The following is a 20,971-nucleotide window of genomic DNA, read 5'->3' on the forward strand; positions in this document are numbered from 1 at the left end:
AAGTGCACAATTTCACTGAAAAATTGAGTTGTGACCACGTTGCGTTTTGCACTGTTTCCTGTCGCAGCCACTATGCCTACCCACGCAAATGAGATACCATTTTTCTCGGGAGACCTGGGGGAACGCTGGGTGGGTGGAAATTTGTTGATCCACGCAGATTCCGGAACTTTCCACCACAGAAATGTGAGGAAAATGCATTTTTTTTCCAATTTCTTAGCTTTGCAAGGGATTCTGGGTAAGAGAACCTGGGGGTAGGCAGTCGAGTGACCCCATCCTGAATTCCGCTGGGTGTCTACTTTTCAAAAATATATAGGTTTGCTAGGTTTCCCTAGGTGCCGGCAGAGCTAGGGTTCAAAAACAAAACGTAGTCTCTTTGCCCAAAAAGTGCACAATTTCACTGAAAAATTTAGTTGTGACCACGTTGCGTTTTGCACTGTTTCCTGTCGCAGCCACTATGCCTACCCACGCAAATGAGATACCATTTTTCTCGGGAGACCTGGGGGAACGCTGGGTGGGTGGAAATTTGTTGATCCATGCAGATTCCGGAACTTTCCACCACAGAAATGTGAGGAAAATGCGTTTTTTTTCCAATTTCTTAGGTTTGCAAGGGATTCTGGGTAAGAGAACCTGGGGGTAGGCAGTCGAGTGACCCCATCCTGAATTTCCCTGGGTGTCTACTTTTCAAAAATATATAGGTTTGCTAGGTTTCCCTAGGTGCCGGCAGAGCTAGGGTTCAAAAACAAAAGGTAGTCTCTTTGCCCAAAAAGTGCACAATTTCACTGAAAAATTGAGTTGTGACCACGTTGCGTTTTGCACTGTTTCCTGTCGCAGCCACTATGCCTACCCACGCAAATGAGATACCATTTTTCTCGGGAGACCTGGGGGAACGCTGGGTGGGTGGAAATTTGTTGATCCACGCAGATTCCGGAACTTTCCACCACAGAAATGTGAGGAAAATGCGTTTTTTTTCTCCAATTTCTTAGGTTTGCAAGGGATTCTGGGTAAGAGAACCTGGGGGTAGGCAGTCAAGTGACCCCATCCTGAATTCCCCTGGGTGTCTACTTTTCAAAACTATATAGGTTTGCTAGGCTTCCCTAGGTGCCGGCAGAGCTAGGGTTCAAAAACAAAAGGTAGTCTCTTTGCCCAAAAAGTGCACAATTTCACTGAAAAATTGAGATGTGACCACGTTGCGTTTTGCACTGTTTCCTGTCGCAGCCACTATGCCTACCCACACAAATGAGATACCATTTTTCTCGGGAGACCTGGGGGAACGCTGGGTGGGTGGAAATGTGTTGATCCACGCAGATTCCGGAACTTTCCACCACAGAAATGTGAGGAAAATGCGTTTTTTTTCTCCAATTTCTTAGCTTTGCAAGGGATTCTGGGTAAGAGAACCTGGGGGTAGTCAGTCGAGTGACCCCATCCTGAATTCCCCTGGGTGTCTACTTTTCAAAAATATATAGGTTTGCTAGGTTTCCCTAGGTGCCGGCAGAGCTAGGGTTCAAAAACAAAAGGTAGTCTCTTTGCCCAAAAAGTGCACAATTTCACTGAAAAATTGAGTTGTGACCACGTTGCGTTTTGCACTGTTTCCTGTCGCAGCCACTATGCCTACCCACGCAAATGAGATACCATTTTTCTCGGGAGACCTGGGGGAACGCTGGGTGGGTGGAAATTTGTTGATCCACGCAGATTCCGGAACTTTCCACCACAGAAATGTGAGGAAAATGCATTTTTTTTCCCAATTTCTTAGCTTTGCAAGGGATTCTGGGTAAGAGAACCTGGGGGTAGGCAGTCGAGTGACCCCATCCTGAATTCCCCTGGGTGTCTACTTTTCAAAAATATATAGGTTTGCTAGGTTTCCCTAGGTGCCGGCAGAGCTAGGGTTCAAAAACAAAAGGTAGTCTCTTTGCCCAAAAAGTGCACAATTTCACTGAAAAATTGAGTTGTGACCACATTGCGTTTTGCACTGTTTCCTGTCGCAGCCACTATGCCTAACTACGCAAATGAGATACCATTTTTCTCGGGAGACCTGGGGGAATGCTGGGTGGGTGGAAATTTGTTGATCCACGCAGATTCCGGAACTTTCCACCACAGAAATGTGAGGAAAATGCATTTTGTTTCCAATTTCTTAGCTTTGCAAGGGATTCTGGGTAAGAGAACCTGGGGGTAGGCAGTCGAGTGACCCCGTCCTGAATTCCCCTGGGTGTCTACTTTTCAAAAATATATAGGTTTGCTAGGTTTCCCTAGGTGCCGGCAGAGCTAGGGTTCAAAAACAAAAGGTAGTCTCTTTGCCCAAAAAGGGCACAATTTCACTGCAAAATTGAGTTGTGACCACGTTGCGTTTTGCGCTGTTTCCTGTCGCAGGCACTAGGCAGACCCAGGCAAGTGAGGTAGCATTTTTTTCAGGAGACCTGGGGGAACGCTGGGTGGGTGGAAATTTGTTGATCCACACAGATTCCAGAACTTTCCACCACAGAAATGTGAGGAAAATGTTTTTTTTTTTCAAATTTCTCACCTTTGCAAGGGATTCTGGGTAACAGAACCTGGGGGTAGGCAGTCTAGTCACCCCATCCTGAATTCCCCTGGATGTCTAATTTTCAAAAATGTATAGGTTTGCTAGGTTTCCCTAGATGCCGGCAGATCTAGGGTTCAAAAACAAAAGGTAGTCTCTTGGCCCAAAAAGGGCACAATTTCACTGAACAATTGAGTTGTGACCACGTTGCGTTTTGCACTGTTTCCTGTCGCAGCCACTATGCCTACCCACGCAAGTGAGATACCATTTGTCTCGGGAGACCTGGGGGAACGCTGGCTGGGTGGAAATTTGTTGATCCACGCAGATTCCAAAACTTTCCACCACAGAAATGTGAGGAAAATGTGTTTTTTTTGTCAAATTCTTAGATTTGCAAGGGATTCTGGGTAACAAAACCTGAGGGTAGGCAGACGAGTCACCCCATCCTGTATTCCCCTGGGTGTCTACTTTTCAAAAATGTATAGGTTTGCTAGGTTTCCCTAGGTGCTGGCAGAGCAAGGGCTCAAAAACAAAAGGTAGTCTCTTTGTCCAAAAAGCGCAAGATTTCACTGTGAAATTGAGGTGCAACGACGTTGCGTTTTGCGCTGTTTCATGTCGCAGCCACTATGCCTAACAACGCAAGTGATGTACCATTTTTTTCGGGGGACATGGGGGAACGCTGGGTAGGTAGAAATTTGTTGATCCACGCAGATTCCAGAACTTTCCACCACAGAAATGTGAGGAAAATGTGTTTTCTTTGTCATATTTTTAGCTTTGCAAGGGATTCTGGGTAATAAAACCTGGGGGTAGGCAGACGAGTCACCCCATCCTGAATTTCCCTGGGTGTCTAGTTTTCAAAAATGTATAGGTTTGCTAGGTTTCCCTAGGTGCTGGCAGAGCTAGGACTCAAAAACAAAAGGTAGTCTCTTTGTCCAAAAAGCACAAGATTTCACTGGGAAATTGAGGTGCAACCACGTTGCGTTTTGCGCTGTTTCGTGTCACAGCCACTATGCCTACCCACGCAAGTGAGGTACCATTTTTCTCGGGAGACCTGGGGGAACGCTGGGTGAGTAGAAATTTGTTGATCCACGCAGATTCCAAAACTTTCCACCACAGAAATGTGAGGAAAATGTGTTTTTTTTGTCAAATTCTTAGCTTTGCAAGGGATTCTGGGTAACAAAACCTGAGGGTAAGCAGACGAGTCACCCCAGCCTGAATTCCCCTGGGTGTCTACTTCTCAAAAATGTATAGGTTTGCTAGGTTTCCCTAGGTGCTGGCAGAGCTAGGGCTCAAAAACAAAAGGTAGTCTCTTTGTCCAAAGAGCGCAAGATTTCACAGGGAAATTGAGGTGCGACCACGTTGCGTTTTGCGCTGTTTCGTGTCGCAGCCACTATGCCTACCCACGCAAGTGAGGTACCATTGTTTTCGGGAGACCTGGGGGAACACTGGGTGGGTGGAAATTTGTTGATCCAAGCAGATTCCAGAACTTTCCTCCACAGAAATGTGAGGAAAATGTGTTTTTTTTGTTAAATTCGTAGGTTTGCAAGGGATTCTGGGTAACAAGACCTGGTGGTAGGCAGTCAAGTCACCCCATCCTGAATTCCCCTGGGTGTCTACTTTTCAAAAATGTATAGGTTTGTTAGGTTTCCCTAGGTGCCGGCAGAGCTAGGGTGCAAAAACTAAAGGTAGGCACTTTGCTAAAAAAGGGTCAATTTGTAACTGCAAAATTTAGGTGTCACCACTTTGCATTTTGCGCCGTTTCCTGTCGCAGGCACAAGGCCGACCCACACAAGTGAGGTACCGTTTTTAGCGGGAGACTTGGGGTAATTCAGATTTGTAAATCAACTGTTATTACTAGGGGTGGGCGGCCAGCTACGCTCCGTCTGTGGAGTGTGCGTAGCGCCGCCTACTCCACATTTTGCGGAGCTGGCGGAGCCAGGCGGCACTCCGCAGACGGAGCGTAGCTGGCCGCCACCCGTCTCCCTCCCGCCCTCCCTAAATACTTTGAAAGAAAGAAAGGAAATAATTTAAAAAGCACTTACCTTGCCGCCGCTGCCCGCCGCGTCCCCGGGGCTCACTTACTTCCGTCTTCCGTACTAATGCGCATGCGCGGGCGGCCGCGCATGCGCATTTTCACGAGAAAATGCGCATGCGCGGCCGCCCGCGCATGCGCATTAGTACGGAAGACGGAAGATCGCGAGCCCCGGGGACGCGGCGGGCAGCGGCGGCAAGGTAAGTGCTTTTAAATTATTTGATTATTGTATTTCAAAGTATTTAGGGAGGGCGGGAGGGAGGCGGGTGGCGGGGCTGGCGGCCAGTGGTGTTTGCGGAGTGGGGCTACGCGGAGTGCGGAGGTGGGCGTAGTTTCTCGCCCACTTCGCGTAGCTCCGCGAAGCCCCACTCCGCGAACTCCGCCCAGGGTTAGTTATTACCAATTGAGCTTTTGCGCATTTCTCCCTTTCAATGAAAGACATTGTGTAAAAAAAAAATAATTTTGAAAAATGACCAATAATTCTCATGCTAGTATGAGTATTCCCAATTTTGAAAATTAGCAATAATATACTGTTTCTGAACTCTATATTTTGTACCCAATTCAGAAATACATAGGTGTCTTTCATACAGATTTTTCCAAGTATACATTTTCCAAGACAAAGTGCTCTATACCCAGTAAATGAAAAAATACCATTGCAAGTTGCTGCTCAGTTTTTGGATCTGGGTTCGTCGGGTTCTTGGTGAAACTACAAGTCCTATATATCCCCACAACCAGGAAGGTCTAACAGATGTAACGGTATATTGCTTTCTAAGAGCTGTCAAAACTAGAAAAAGTTATAGGGGAAAACGTTGAGACAAAAGGCTGTTTTTTTCAACAAATTTTCAATTATTCCAATATTTAACTGTTAGTTTCTATAAAGAAACCTTCATGGATTTAGACAAATGACCCCTTTCTGAATTCAGGATTTTGTCTACTTTTTGAAAATGTACAGCTTTCTAGGATCCATTATTGCTTTCAAACTCATTTCTACCATTAACTGGAAGGAGGTGGAAAGCTCTAAAAATAGCAAAAATAGGCTATGTCCCAGAAAAATGCCAAAACTGTGTGAAAAATGTCGGTTCTCTGACAAAAGACTGTCATTTCCTAAAAGCTGAGAAAATGGAGATTTCAGCCCCACAAACCCTTTTTTGATAACATTTTCAGGGAAAAACCCAGAGGCTTTCATTTGCAGCCCGTTTTTCCCATTTTTCTGAAAAAAACAAAAAAATCACTATATTTTGGTTAATTTCTGGGACCCCTCCAAGGTAATCCACAAACCCTGGGCGCCTTTAGAATCCACATGATGTTGGAAGAAAAGGACGCAAATTTGGCGTGGATACCTTATGTGGTCAAAAAGTTACAAGGGCCTAAGCGCGCACTACCTCAAATCGCCAAAAAAGGGCTTAGCACAGGAGGGGAAAAGGCCTAGCAGCGAAGGGGTTAAAGGATTTCCCTTCCCCTACAAATTCACCTGGCATGACCTCATGCCGTAATTTCTCCACTAGTTAGAAGTGAGCAGTGTAAAAAACGCGCATGTCTAGTGATAGTAGGCACAAAAAAGAGCCCAAAATAGAAACGTTTCGAGACTTTAAAAAAAACTGCAGGTGTTCAGACAAGGTGAGACCCAGCCCACTTAAAGCCCTACCCTTAATCATTACTTTTCTCTCTTCTGTCTTCTTCTTCTCTACCGTGCACACTTCCCACGCCCATCTTTAATACTGGGATGGGACGTAATTTAAAGCGCTTTAAACGTAACAAATCAGGATACCCTGTGCCACGTTAAGGAAACTTTTGGAAGCAATGGCATAAGTTTGCAACTGTCACGTGTCAGCAGTGGCGAAAACAGCGCCATTACTTCAATTCTTTGTCGTGGCTATCGCAATATACCGAAAGAAAAGATGAATCTTGTTCTTTGTATGGCAACGGAGCCCTCTAGCGGCTGAAAAGCCACATGGGCAAAATATGTGAGCTGCACTATTTTAGCTATTTCTACAAACGTGGTATATTTCACCGTCTGGTTTTATTTAGGCATATGTTATGAATGAGTAGGAGTGCTTAATATAGAGAAAGCATTCTTTCTCCAAGTAGTATTGAAATGTTTTCTTTCTTTCTTCTTAATTCTTCATATGCGCCTTCTTAGCAGCCTTTAGCCTCGTTTACAGCCTGATTCATCATACTCCCGTTTTGCGAGCCCCTAATAGCGATTCATAGCGAATCGCTATTAAGGACTCGCAAAACGGGATTCATGTAGGAATATGCAAAACAAATGCGATTCCTACTAATTCCTTATTTGCGATTAGCAAATTGCTAATCGCAAATAAGGAATAACTCCCCATTCATTCCTATGGGCCAAAAGGCCCATAGGAATGAATGGGGAGTATTCCTTATTTGCGATTAGCAATTAGCTAATCGCAAATAAGATAGCGATTGAAAGGGTGCCAGGGGTGTCCAAAGGACACCCTGTAGCACCCCTTAAATGCTAATATGAACAGGGGTTGCGCACACACATGTCCAAAGGACATGTGTGTGTGCAACATGAAACTCAGAAAAATGCTTTTAAAGCATTTTTCTGAGTTATCGCTATTTACCACGAGGTTTGACCTCGCGGTAAATAGCGGCCCGAAATTGCGATTTCGCAATTTTTAAATGGATGATGAATTGCATTTAAGGAATCTCAAATAGAGATTCCTTAAATGTAATCCATCGCAAATTTGCGAAAACGCAATTACCAATTTTTGCATTTGGGATGATGAATCCCAAATGCAAAAATCTCACTTGCAAAGGGCCAGATTCTCAGAATCTGGCCCTTTGCGAGCCGAATTCAGCTTCATGAATTAGGCTGATAAGATTCTGCGCTGAGGTAGTTTAATATATTTTAAAGTTCTTCGCTAGGATCCTTTTGCCGTATCTTTTATCAGTGTTTAAATATCACGAAGTTGTATTATGTGTGAAAAGTGTAATACAATATGTGAGCTTAAAGTAAATACAGAAAGAGCTAATTAGATAAATCGCCTCTTTAAAATCAGTTTTCTACAAGGAGAAATTATTTGTATCGAAAAGGCAACATTTTTCATAATTTGCCATGGGAATGTTGCATTTTGAAGGAGTAACGTTGAGATTATACTTCATGGGGCAGATATACAAGCCCGCCTTGCGCAAATTTTAACATGGGAAAAGTGATGCAAAAGTGGTGCATGGGGCTTGTAAATCTGCCCCTTTGTTATCAAGCATTACGTAGTCAGTTGGCATAAAATGTGTGTTAGTTGTTGATTTTTACTGCTTGTGCGATCGAATCGCTATTTAGGCCACAACTCTCAGATTCCAGCGGTGAGTTGTACACTTGGATGAAGAGCTTGCCTTCCACAGAACTTTCTTCCCACCTTCTATTTCCTTAAGTGATTTGACACAACTGGTAAATGGCATGAGCACTAGGCGCAACTTCTTAAATAAATAATTAATACTACCTTTGTGTGTCAAACTTTGTGTCAATCCACTTTTGCACTTAGAAAAATATTTACAGATACAGACATTTTTCTGTGAGTAAATCTAATCCCAGGTATGGTAAGTAGGCACTCCATGGCAGGGATATAGTCGAACGTTTGGGGATAGTGACAGTCAATCTATTGAGTTTGTGGAGAATGGTTGAAGATTCAGGGGCATATTATCAAGAACAGACGATAAAATTATCTCTGCTTTATCGGCAGGAAACTGCAGCTAAAGCGGCGATAATGGACATGATAAGAGGCCCTTGTGAATTCCAATAGCAGCCCAGGTTCTGGTGTTAACCTGGGAATTCACAAGGACATATTATCAAGTCCAATGTCGTTGCTTTAGCTGCAGTCTCCTGCCGATAGAGCGGCAATAATTTTATCACCTGTTCTTGATAATATACCTCTTACTTCCATCAAGAGTAGAGATACATCCCTTTCCACAATGAAACTGGGCCTGGAATACCACCCATAAGTTTTTAGGAGAAAAGGTGAGTTGTTTTCAAGTGGTAAGAAAAATTCTACATTGAGAAAAATTAAGTGCCATTGCACAAATGCAATATTTTCTCATGTACAATTGTGCACTATGTACAAGTTTGCATGCCGGAAATGTCTCCTCATAGTCCAGTCGCAATTGCAAGTTCCCAAACGTTTTCCATGAGAGCTCCTGTCACACATTGCCGGGTGTACTCTGGGATACCTTTCTAAATTCAGAAAATTCAGAAACTGCGTACGTGCGAGGTCATAAAGAAGCCAGTGCATTTTTTATTTTTAAGTTTTTTGGAGCGGGCCTTTCCAAACAAGCACGTGTGGATGTGAGATCTATTGTTTCAGACAGACACCACTTCATCGAGAAGCAGAAGGATGCATCAGTTACCTTGTCGCCAAATTTAGATATTGTTTCCCCTCTGCAAACTACCTGCCAAACCTTAAATTGAAGACATCTGAGGGATTCGTGTCTCAAGAATTAAAAGATGTTGTCAAAATAGGCTAACAAAATATCAGCAAAACTGGGTTTGTCATGCCATGTTTTTAGGGATGTACCTGGACTTCCCTTTGGATTTTCACTAACTGCCATGGGGAGTTGTAGCAATCAGGCATATTTTTTTTAATGAGAATCATCGAATTCATGCTCATCTTTATATCTAAAAGCAGTAGCAGTATAGATTTGTTGGGAGAAAACGGATATCATTCATACATTTAAAACATATGCATAATTCAGAGCATTGCATTAAAGATGAAGGTTTCAAGCAGAAACCCTCTATTTAGTCGCACTGGTAACTGAGCCCTAGCCATGCTATTCCTATTCTGGAAAAACTTTTTCCTTCTGACTGCACTTATCTTTTTCATATCTAGAAAAAAAACTGTCTTTCTGCTTTAGGACAAAAGCAAAACTGGAACACAGGGTGGACGATGCTGTCTAACTCATCAACATGTTCAGGTTCTGAGATCCTTGGAAGAGACGTGAGGCAAACAAATGTAGCGTATAAGTTTAGGTTTCAAGTGCCTGCTTTCTCTGTATAGCAGTCTATCATATTTTGTGCCTCTGCTTCCCCCAACTCTTTCCAACCATATATATTATTTGGCTTTTAGGCACATTTGCTGCTTCAAAGAATTGATGTTGATAACCAAAATACCAGGGGGCATATTATCAAGACAGGCGAATTCCAATAGAAGCCCATGTTAGATGTCCCTCACATTTAACATGGGCTTCTATTGGAATTCCATAGAGCATATTATCAAGCCAATTATCGCTAATTTAGCAGCAGTTTTCTGCCGCTAAAACAGCAATAATTTTATCGTCTGTCTTGATAATATGCCCCAATGTTTTTTTTAGGTTTTTTTTAAGTTTGATTTTATTGTAGAAATACAAATCAAACAGGGGGGGAGAGGTGAAGAAACAGGAAAATGGATATGGCATCAGGTTACATCATAAGGAGGAAACAATTGCAATCATGAAATATACAAAAAGAGAAATAAAGAAAGCAAGTAAAATCACATAATAGAAATACAGAAAATATAGCAAGCATAATACATTTCAAAACAGAATAAATAGATAAAGAAGCAAATACACAGGAAAATAACATTAAAATAATAAATATCGGGGAAAAAGGCAATGGGAGAATCAAGGTGGTTTACGTACGTCAACAGAATCACGGTCTGGAGTGGCAATGGAGGGAGCATATGAGGATAGGTGATTTACCAAAGGAAGCCAAATCAGGTCTCTTTTAATTGCCAAGGAGATGGGGAGACATAATTAGCGTCTAAGCGATGATGAAAACAAACTGCATCCCACCAAGAACAATATGAAATGTTAGTGGCTTGTTTCCAGTTAGAAGTAATGGTGTGAAAAGCAACAGCTATTAAGAGATCAATGAGTAGGTAGTGACGTTGAGCTTGGGGGAGAACAGGGGAAAGGCATCCTAGAAAAATGTGTGATGGGGAGAAGGGGATCTGAAAATGGAAAATCTTTTGGATTTGAGACCAAACTGAACTCCAAAACTGGGAAACAGGAGGACAGTCAAATAACATGTGTTTTAAATCTGCAGAAGGGCAAGGGAATGACCAACAAATAGAGGAAGAGTCAGGTGAGAAATGTGACAAGTCGTGTGGAGTAAATAAAATTCTATTGTATATCAAATAAAGAGTTTGGGTAGTTTTAGCAGCTCTAGAGGCCTTATGAAGTTTTGTCCAGATTTTATCCCAGAAGGGAGTCGGCCAATCTTGAGATTAATCGGATTCCCAGGCAAACTCAAGTTTAGTTTTTGGTCTATCGATAAGAAAACGGAAGGAATTATAAAGAGAGGACTCAACTTCTGTGGAAGTGGATCTATGAGCTGGAGGAACATCATTGGAAGGTGGTAAATATTGAAGATAAAGAGTAAGAATATGGTATAATAAAGTATATTGTAAGCGAGAACTGGAGGGTAAAGAGAATTGGGATTGAAGTTCCGAAAAGGAAAGAGGGGTTCATGAGAAAGAAGTTGAAAAATCCAACGTAGTCCACAAGAGTGCCAGGACCTCCAGAAAATTGTGCGATTGCGAATTTTGAGCTGTGTATTATACCAGATAAGTTGTTCGTGGGTTGAAAGGCGAGAAGGATAAAATGAAGGCAAGAAAGGGCAAAGAAGTTTAAGAGGATGGGAAATATTAGGATTTTGAAGACAGGTCAAATTGGGCGTGAAAGATAGAAGTTCACAAAAAGTAAAGGGGGAAATAAAAGAGGATTCTATGTTTAACCAAATAGGAGGATGGAAAGGAAGATCAGAAGAGAGCCAGGAAGTAGATTGTTTTAAAGAAAAAGCACGTTGATAAGCTCTGAAATCAGAAAAACAGACACCAGCCTGAGATTTGTCTTTTCGTAAAGAAGCAATGGCAATACGAGAACGTTTGCCATTCCACAAAAATTTCAATAATATGGAGTCAATCCTTTTAAAATAAAAATCCGGAATACGCATTGGGATCATAGAAATAGTATAGAGAAGGATCGGTGAGAGCATCATCTTTATAGAGCTTAGATGACCCCACCAGGACAAGAAGAGTGGATTCCAGCGAGTGATGGATGCATCTAACTTCTTAGAAATGTAATCAAAGTTTATTTTAAGAGTATCGGATAGAGAGGCGCAAACCAAATGCCCAAATATTTTATTTTGGTATGCTGCCATGAGAAACTAGATTGGGTGAAAAGATGTCTTTGATATAAAAGATTCAAAGGGAAGATTTCACATTTATCAGCATTTAGACGATGACCATACACCGCAGAAAAGGAAGAAACTTGCTAGAGGAAAGAAAGAAGAGAAGAGAGAGGGTCATAACAGTAGGATATCGTCAGCATACACCGAAAGTTTTACCTGTCGAGAACCAAAAGAAAAGCCAGAAATGTTATCGTCTTGACAGATTTTAGTAAGAAAGGGTTCCAAGGACAAAACAAATAATAAGGGGGATAAAGGACAACCTTTTTGAACACCTCTCTGGAGGGAGAAATAATCTGAGGTCATACCGTTAACAAAAATGGATGCCTGTGGGTCAGAATAAAGTAATGAGATAATAGAAACGAATTTGGGAGGGAAACCGTCCCAGAGAAGAGCCTTGAACATAAAATCCCAGCTGATCCTGTCAAAGGCTTTTTCAGCATCAAGGGAGATATCGGCAAAAGGACGTTCTAAAGATGATGCCTTGCTAAGAATGTTAAAAAAGACTCGAGAATTATCAGACGCGAGGCGGCCTTTAACAAAGCCCGATTGTTCAGGACCGATTAAGTCGGGTAAAAGAGGATCCATCCGTAGAGCTAAGAGCTTGGCTAATATTTTGTAATCTGTGTTAACTAAAGAGATAGGACGATAATTCTTACATAATGAATTATCTTTATCGTCTTTAGGAATCAAACATATCAGAGCCTGTTGAAAAGAGCCGCTTGACAAACTGGCATCAAGGAAAGAATTAAATAAAAGAAGAGGTTTTGGTAAAAGAAGGGAGGCGAAATGACTGTAAAATTCAATAGTGAATCTGTCTAGACCAGGAGCTTTACCATGGCGTAATTTAGAGACAGCGAGGGAAATTTCTGTGAGTGTGATATCTATATCTAAAGGGTCAAAGTTAACATGAGACGAAGGAGGAGAAGGAAAGGACTGAAAATAAGAATGAAGGTCTGTAGAAGAGGGAACATGTTCCGGAGTATATAGAGATTTGTAAAAATTGACAAATTCATTAAGACTATCCTTATCTTTAAAACGAGATTCACCAGAGGAAGTCTTAATTGATTCAATCTTGGTACGCTCTTTCGGAACTTTCAAGTAATTTGTAAGGAGTTTTTCCATTTTGTTTCTACCACCATAGTAGCGGGAGTTGCATTTTAAAAGAATATTAGAAGCAGAATCAGTTGTAAATTTATTAAAAGAAATTTTGGCATCAATAAGTTCTTTAAGGGAGGAATCCGAATTAGAAGAGTGATAAGCGAGTTCCAGTCGGTTGATATCAGCAAGTATTTGGGCTGATTTGGCCTCTCTGAGTTTCTTTTTACGTGACACAAAATTAATGATAAAACCCCTAGATGAAAGAATCCCAAACCATAACAAAGGGTGAGTCAGGAGTGTGATTAAGTAGGAAAAATTCAGTGGCAAAAGTAGTGAATTCAGAACAAAAAGTGGGATCAAGAAGTAAAGTATTATTAAACCTCCATCTGCCAGAATGGGGGGAAAATGGAAGGAGATCAATATCAACAAGGACAGGAGCATGATCAGAAATTAAAATGGAACCTATGTCGGAACGAATCACATGTTGAGTCAAAGGTTTACTGCGGAAGATGTAGTCAATGCGGGACTGTGAATGATGGCAAGGGGAGTAAAAACGATATTCTCTAAGGTCAGGATTACATAGTCTCCAGATATCAACTAATACATTGTTTTGAATTGATTTGGTAAACTGGGAATGCATCTTAGAGGGGAGAAACTTAACTTTCGAGTGACGATCAAGGAAGGAATCAATAATTTGATTGCAATCACCACCAAAAATAATGTAGTCATCAGAGAGGGAGGCTAACTTGTCAGAGATGGAGGGCCAGAAGGATTTATCAGTTCCGATGGGGGTGTACAAGTTAAAAAACAAAAGAGGGATATTATCTATAAGCAATTTCACAATTACCCAACGACCATTAATGTCACATTCATGAGAAAATGAAGAAACATTCAACTTTTTGTGGAACAAAACCAAAACCCCATTTTTCTTTTCAACTGTAGGAGAACAAAAAACATGACCTACCAAACAGCGTTTAAGTTTCAAAGCCTCTGCTTCCGAGAGATGAGACTCCTGAAGTAGGGCAACATCTGTTTTAATTCTGGCAAGGTGTGATAAGACCCGTTGCCTTTTGATTGGATTATTTAAACCTTTAACATTCCAAGTTGTAACACGGAATTTAAAAACAAGAAAAAATAACTAGTGACATTATGCTCGCTAAATTCAAATAGAGAGGAGGATAAAGAACGATGCAGAGTCAACGGTGGAAAAGAAGAAGGAATAGAAGAGAAAAAGAGAAAGAAAAGAGAGAAGGAGGAGAAAAAAGAAAAAGAGAAAGGATAGAAAAGGAGAGGAAAGAATGGGAGATAAAAGAAGAGAGAAAAAAGAATGAAGAACAAGGAGACAGTACAAGTCCAAAACAGACAACTGAAGAACAAAACATACTTACAAGAACAAACAAGAACGGGGGTAACGGCGCCAGAGGCCACGGCGACAACAATGAGAGCAAGCGTTGGACCTCTGCCATAGTGATCCCAAAAAGACACAAAAGCAACGAAACACATCTGGTGAAGGGGAAGGGGAAAGAACATCTGTAAAAAGGAGAAAAATGGCACATTGTGATTCAGAGGAAAAAACATGGAATCAGGGCAATTGCTGAACAAGGAATAAAACAAAGGATACAAAGAAAACAACAACAACCAGAACAAAAACAGCACAGAATCAAACTGTTATGTGGTTCAATATTAAAGAAAAATAAAAAACATGAACGGAATGACTCATGAAAAAGGTACTGAGGAAAAAGAACATTGTGGAGCACAAATAAAGCAACATATGGAAAAGCAATGAGAGAAGGAGAACATAACAATAGGATTAACTTCTGTGGAGAATTAGAAAACCATTACGGGAACCAATTAAACATTTCCGGAGGTGTCCATAACAACAGAACCATGATGACGAAGAAATTCTTGCAAGGCTGCAGGATCTTCAAACGTGGTAGTCTTGTCTTTATAGGTAACTTTGAAAAGACAAGGATGAAGTAGGCCATATTGAGCATTAGGAGCTCGTAGTTGAGGGAGCATGTCCAAAAACTTTTTCCGACGGTCAGCTGTTACTTTAGCTACATCCTGTGAAAGATAAAGCCTATGACCTTCCCACATAATTTTCTTTTTAGTTTTAGCCGCTGATGGAACTTGTAGAAGATCAGTGTACTGCATGATAACACCTCAGGGTTTGCCGGACATTCTGGGACCAAGTCTGTGAGCTCTTTGAATGTTATTGGTAGTTGAGGCAGGTAAGTCTAGAATCTTAGCAAGAAAAGTTTGACAGAAAGTAGTAGGATTTGACCCTTCTCAAAGTTCCGGAAGGCCGTAAAGACGAAGATTGTTCCTACGATTATGATTTTCCAAATCCTCTGCTTGGCGTTTGAGTTGGAGTATATCGGCTTCCATTAAAGGGATACGAGAACAAGAGGATTGAAGAGATTCCGTCGACTGCTCCATGATCAAGACACGAGAATCCAATGAAGACCATTTGTCATGGAGAGTTTGTAGAGTTTTGGTGGTCATCTCCATAAAAAGGCTTAAGTGCACACACTTCTTCGAGAATAAGGTCTATGGAAGATGAGGTTGAGGCAGAATTTGGAGAAGGAGGATCTTTTTTTAAGCAATTGTTAGAGACAGCCGTGGTTGGGAGTTTGCTCGCGGTTTGCATTTTGGCAGAAGTATCATGATGCAAATCTCACTTAGATGTGATGATCTCCTCCATATCCTGTAATGTGGAGTCAGAATCTGAATGAGCTGGTAATTTACGAGCTGCAGAGAGTTTAAGATCACGCAACTTCCCCATAAGAAGCGAAAATGATAGTGGAAACAGAGGCTCAAACCAATAATGTTATACCATGTGCCACAGATGAGAGATTAATGCTCTGCAGTGACTCAAAAATGTCCAGGAATGACTAAAAAATGAGGAATAAATGTGCAAAAATAATCAAAATGGTGGCAGGAGCATGGCGTACGTTCCAAATTGTAATGCGGTGTCGTTAAAAGTAGTGTGCAACCCCCGAATAGAGGTAGGGGGAACAGAAACATGAAGTAGCCTGAGTGTTGATATTCTTAAGCCAGGCAGAGCCGTGCTAGTTGATAAAGAGGCATATAAATGTTGTCAAAGTGAGAGGAACATGCACCATTGAGGAGTAAACAAGAAGGTGTCTGCCCACATCACACGGGCAAAAGGAGTAAACAAGCACCTCAAGTGATGAATAACACTAGGTCCCAGTGACCATATGCCTGTGCAAACACTCGTTTAGATAGGAAAGACCTCAAAAGAGTCTACTGCCTCATATTGAAAATAGCGCAAAACAGCCTGAAATGGCGGCTACAGTGACCAAAAAGGCGTCATTATTCGGGAAGTATCCAAATTATTTAAAGGGAGTCATTATCCATCAGGGTTGGTGTGAAGCTAGAATCAGACAGTCAACAAAATAGATGCAAGGGAGACATACCGCGTTGCTGGAATTCTGAGGAGCAAGTAGAAGAGAGAGACGCGAGCTCAGCGGCCATAAAATGGCGGCCGCCCGCGCCTCAGACCGGACGATGTCACCGGCAGATCAAAATGCTCAAAGCATGTATTGAAGAACGACGAAGACCCGCTAGTCGCTGCAGCACATCTTCCGACGGCACGTCAGCAGTGTTTCTTGCTCCGTAGGTGCCAGAACAAGCAATTTAGCAGTGAAGAGGTCCGTGGCTCAACGGAGCTCACGCCAGTTCCGCCATCTCCCGTCGGCGCTCAAGCCACACCCCCACCCCTAAGGGTTTTGATAGCGACTTGATGTATTCTTTCTCCTCCTAATAAGATCCCACGGTTGACCACTTTCCCCACCTTTAGCCCAGGCATGTTCTTGAGAGACCATAGCCATCAAATCGAAGCAGGTACCCTCATATGGTGAGAACTGGTTTCAAAGCAGAACAATAGGCCCTGTATAACAGTGGTCGTTTATGATTTCTGTGGGCCTCCACTTTATCATTACTAGACTCCACGCACCCCCACTGAATGATTATTGGAATCCAGGACCCCCCACTCAGTCCTTTTTGGAATCTGGAAACCAGACCTAAGCAATTTTAACGATTTGAACTGCAAAACAATGCGCAAAATAGGCAAAAAAGCATTCGTTAAACAAATGCACAACTTATGAAGTATTTTATTTACTTCACGAATATATAACAGTGATAGAAATTTTAATTGGAAGGTTGGAGATTTTGTAAATTCAAATGAGACCACTCACCATCCATAGTTTTGATGCACTTGCACTGCACCCATTAATCCATCTGAGGATACCAACTTTATTTTTAGCCTTCAATTTGAAATTCCTCCACATTTACAGAACGTTATAACATTTACAATTTTACACTTTGGTTCTTTACTTATATATACTTTATTAATCTGATAAAATTATTTAATTTTTTTAACAGTCGTTGACTCCTTGAGTAGGCATTCTGGACCTCCAGGGTTCCCTAGACCACAGGTTATGAACCGCTGCTACACTGAATGAGAAAAGGCACAACCACTTCTGGCACCATCTAGTGGAGTTATCTGTGTCAAATTATTCATATTTATTAAAGTCTGCAGCTTTGTTTTTGAAATCTATAAATTCATATTTTTTAGTGGGACCTCGAGGTCCTCAAAAGTGCAGAGCCGGGGGAATACCTCTTTGCCAATCTATACCCTCTACCCCAGTTCTGATGGGCCTGCCTTAGCCCCTTAGCAACTTCATATTTGGTGCTGAGGGGTACAGAAAGGGTAAGGAATTTAAGATACAGAAAGTTAACATGATTCCTTTGGGGATACCTGAGGCGGAAGCCGGGACCCCGTGTAGCTGGAATTTTAAACTTAGGAACTTGTGTTTTTAAAATTGTATTTTGCACTCAACATACCTGCACTGAAATTCTCTGCACGGCTCATTTGCACTATTTGAGGCTCTCCTGCGCTCGCCCCCTCACCCGATCCTCCCGATTATCCATACTGCCGATTTAAGGCTATTGGGACACAGGGAAGGACCGGGCAACGACGGAGCCGCCATCTTGGGTGGGTGCAGGGTGGGCGGGCTAGCTGTCGGGACACCACCTGACCTAACCACCCCCCTATGAAATGAGCTCACCTGCCCGGACGCGCAGCGGACGCGCTACGGGCGTGCCGACCGCGCACCAAAGGCAAGCCCGTCTGCGCCCATCTGCGCCAGAACACGACGGGAGGTGGGAGATGCTGCCCCGAACACAATGAGGGATCCAACTCCTAATCTTTATACTTACTCTGGAGCAGCTTTGCAGGAAATAGGACTCAACACATCCAGCAGGTCTAATATAGGAGGACAGTGTAATCACTCATTCCTGGCCATAATTGAGGGCCATGTATCATGTATTACATGCCGCTTTCAAAGCCTCCAGGGGCAGCTCCCTATAAACAACTCATTAATAAAGCCTACTCGAGACCATATGAGACTTAGTCATATTCTATGTAATGTGCGCTCTCTGGTAAAACATTCCATTGAGATTTGGGACATGATTTCCACCCTCTCCCCAGACATATGCTTTTTAACTGAAAAGTAGCTTAACCCTACTAACACACCAGCCATCAATGTCGCAATACCCACAGAGTATAAATTAATTCAACTTGATAGAAAGGGAAAGTCGGGAGGGGGTATAGGAATTGCCTTTAAAACCCATCTTAACTTGCAATGGACTTCCTCCATTAGCAATGATATAATGGAACTAGGTATTTTTAAGGTGTTCGTGTCCCCAACAACCTCCTGGGATGGGGCCCTGCTTTATCGACCACCCGGACCCAAATCCAAATCCAATTATTCCACGGCCCTCACAGAATTCATTGCCATGCAGGCCGTGGCTTCTAGTAATTTTATTCTTCTGGGAGATTTCAACTTTCATGGAGAGGAAGTGTAAAACTCTGATGTAATGAGGCTTTTTTCAAATCTGAGTGACATTGGGCTCAAACAGATGGTGTTTTGACCAACGCCCACAGCTGGCCATACCCTTGATCTTATCTTTACCAACTCAGAACAACTGGAAGTATTGCAACCACTTCCCCTTATCTGGTCCGATCATTATATGATCCAATTTTCCCTCCAGTTACAATTAGGACCTGCGTATAGGCAAAATCCCACGTTTAAAAATGATAAAAACAAAAGGCCATGGCATAACCTTACTTTAGACAGTTTTAATGAAACATTTGACCAGTTTTCCTTCAATATTGAGCTAAATGACCAAGATCCCACAGCCATGCTATCCAGCTTCAATTCAGCCCTAACGGAAACTTTTGACATTGTGATTCCACTAAAAAGTGGTTATCCTCCACGGAGGTGACCCTCAGCTCCCTGGTACTCGGATGAAGTAAAAACCCTAAAATCTACTTGCAAAGTACTTGAAAGGAATTGGAGAAAGGAAAAATCTCCGGAAGATAGGAAAGCCTATAGGGCCTCCCTAATTCACTATCGCCAATCTATAAAAACTGTCCGATGCTCATATCTCCACAAACAAATCGAACATTCCAGGAACTCCACCAAAGCCTTATTTGACATTGTCAAAGACTTCTCCTCTCCCTTAGCCTGTAAACAATCTCCGCCTGAATCCCAATTTTTATTTGACTCCATAGCACATTTCTATTACGATAAAATTACTAAAATCTATGTGAACTTTCCCATTAATAACACCAATATCTCCTGTCCAAAGTTACTCTCTATCAATTCAAGCCCATTTCACTTATGGAAATAAATAACCTATTGCTAACAGCAAAATCGGGCTCACCAAGGGACATATGTCCACCCAGGGTAATGGCTCTTCTATCTCCAACTTGCGCCCCTATCATCCAAAACATCTTTAATGCTTCTATCTCTACTGGCCTTATTCCAAGTGCCTGTAAAGAAGCTTCCGTTCGGCCCATTTTAAAAAGACCATCTGCAGACCCCCAGGAGCTGAATAATTACAGGCCAATATCCCTGTTACCCCTATTGGGGAAACTGCTAGAATCCATAGTAAACACCCAGCTTAGTCAGTATTTGGAATCCAATAACATACTAGATCCTTCCCAGTCGGGTTTCCGTACTGGTTTTAGCACAGAAACGGCCATTCTGACCGTCACTGACTCATTAAGGCGCACCCTCGATGCCGGAGGATCTTCGATCCTGGTCCTCTTAGATCTCTTCACAGCTTTCGACACAATATCTCATCAACTGCTAGCGGAGAGACTGATTGAGTGCAGCATCGGCGGCATAGCCTTACAATGGCTGAAGAATTTTCTAATGGGCCACCACACTTGGCCTATTTGTATCAAAAAATAAATTTCTGTTGGACAAAGGCGTGCCTCAGGGCTCTTGCCTGAGCCACACCCTTTTTAATGTGTATGTGGCCCCCTTGGCCAAGATAGTCCAATCCTTCGGCTTCGAGATAGTCTTGTACGCCGATGATACGCAGCTACTATTCCCCATAGGGAAAAACATAATGGACGAGAAAATACGCTTCTCGGGTGGTATGCTATCGATTGCAAATTGGATGAAAGAGCGATGTCTACAGCTTAACCCTGGGAAAACAGAGCTTATGATCTTAGGGAAGGACGCCCATCTGTGGATACCGGAATGGTGGCCTCCCCAATTGGGAGAAGCGCCTACGCCATCCCCCTCAGTGAAAAGCCTGGGAATCCAGCTGGATGTCATGCTTAACATGAAAGACAATGTCAAAAACATCGCTGGGACTTGCTACTATAACTTGCGTCTACTATGTAGAATTATTCCCTATCTTCCATTAGAACACCGTAGAACTGTAGTGCAGGCTACGGTAGTGAGCAGGCTGACTACAGCAATGCCTTGCTGGCTGAAATAGGCGTAACCACACTGGCAAAACTGCAGGTAATCCAGAATACCGCCGCCAGAATGGTTCTGAATGCGCCTTCCGGATCCCCTTCCCTCCCTCTACTCAGACAATTACACTGGCTTCCATTTCAAAAAAGATCTATCTTTAAGGTATGCTGCCTCTCCTTTAAAGCGCTCAGAGGCGAGGGGCCAGCATATCTTTATAATGAACTCTATAAACAATCACATAAATGCAATTTAAGATCTAATGCCTTAGCTCTTCTAAAGATCCCGCGTATTCGGCTAACCCTTACAGGTGGCAAAGCTTTTTCATACATAGCCCCCAGATACTGGAA

This window comes from Lissotriton vulgaris, chromosome 9, assembly GCF_964263255.1.
Source record: "Lissotriton vulgaris chromosome 9, aLisVul1.2, whole genome shotgun sequence".
Classification (NCBI taxonomy): Eukaryota; Metazoa; Chordata; class Amphibia; order Caudata; family Salamandridae; genus Lissotriton; species Lissotriton vulgaris.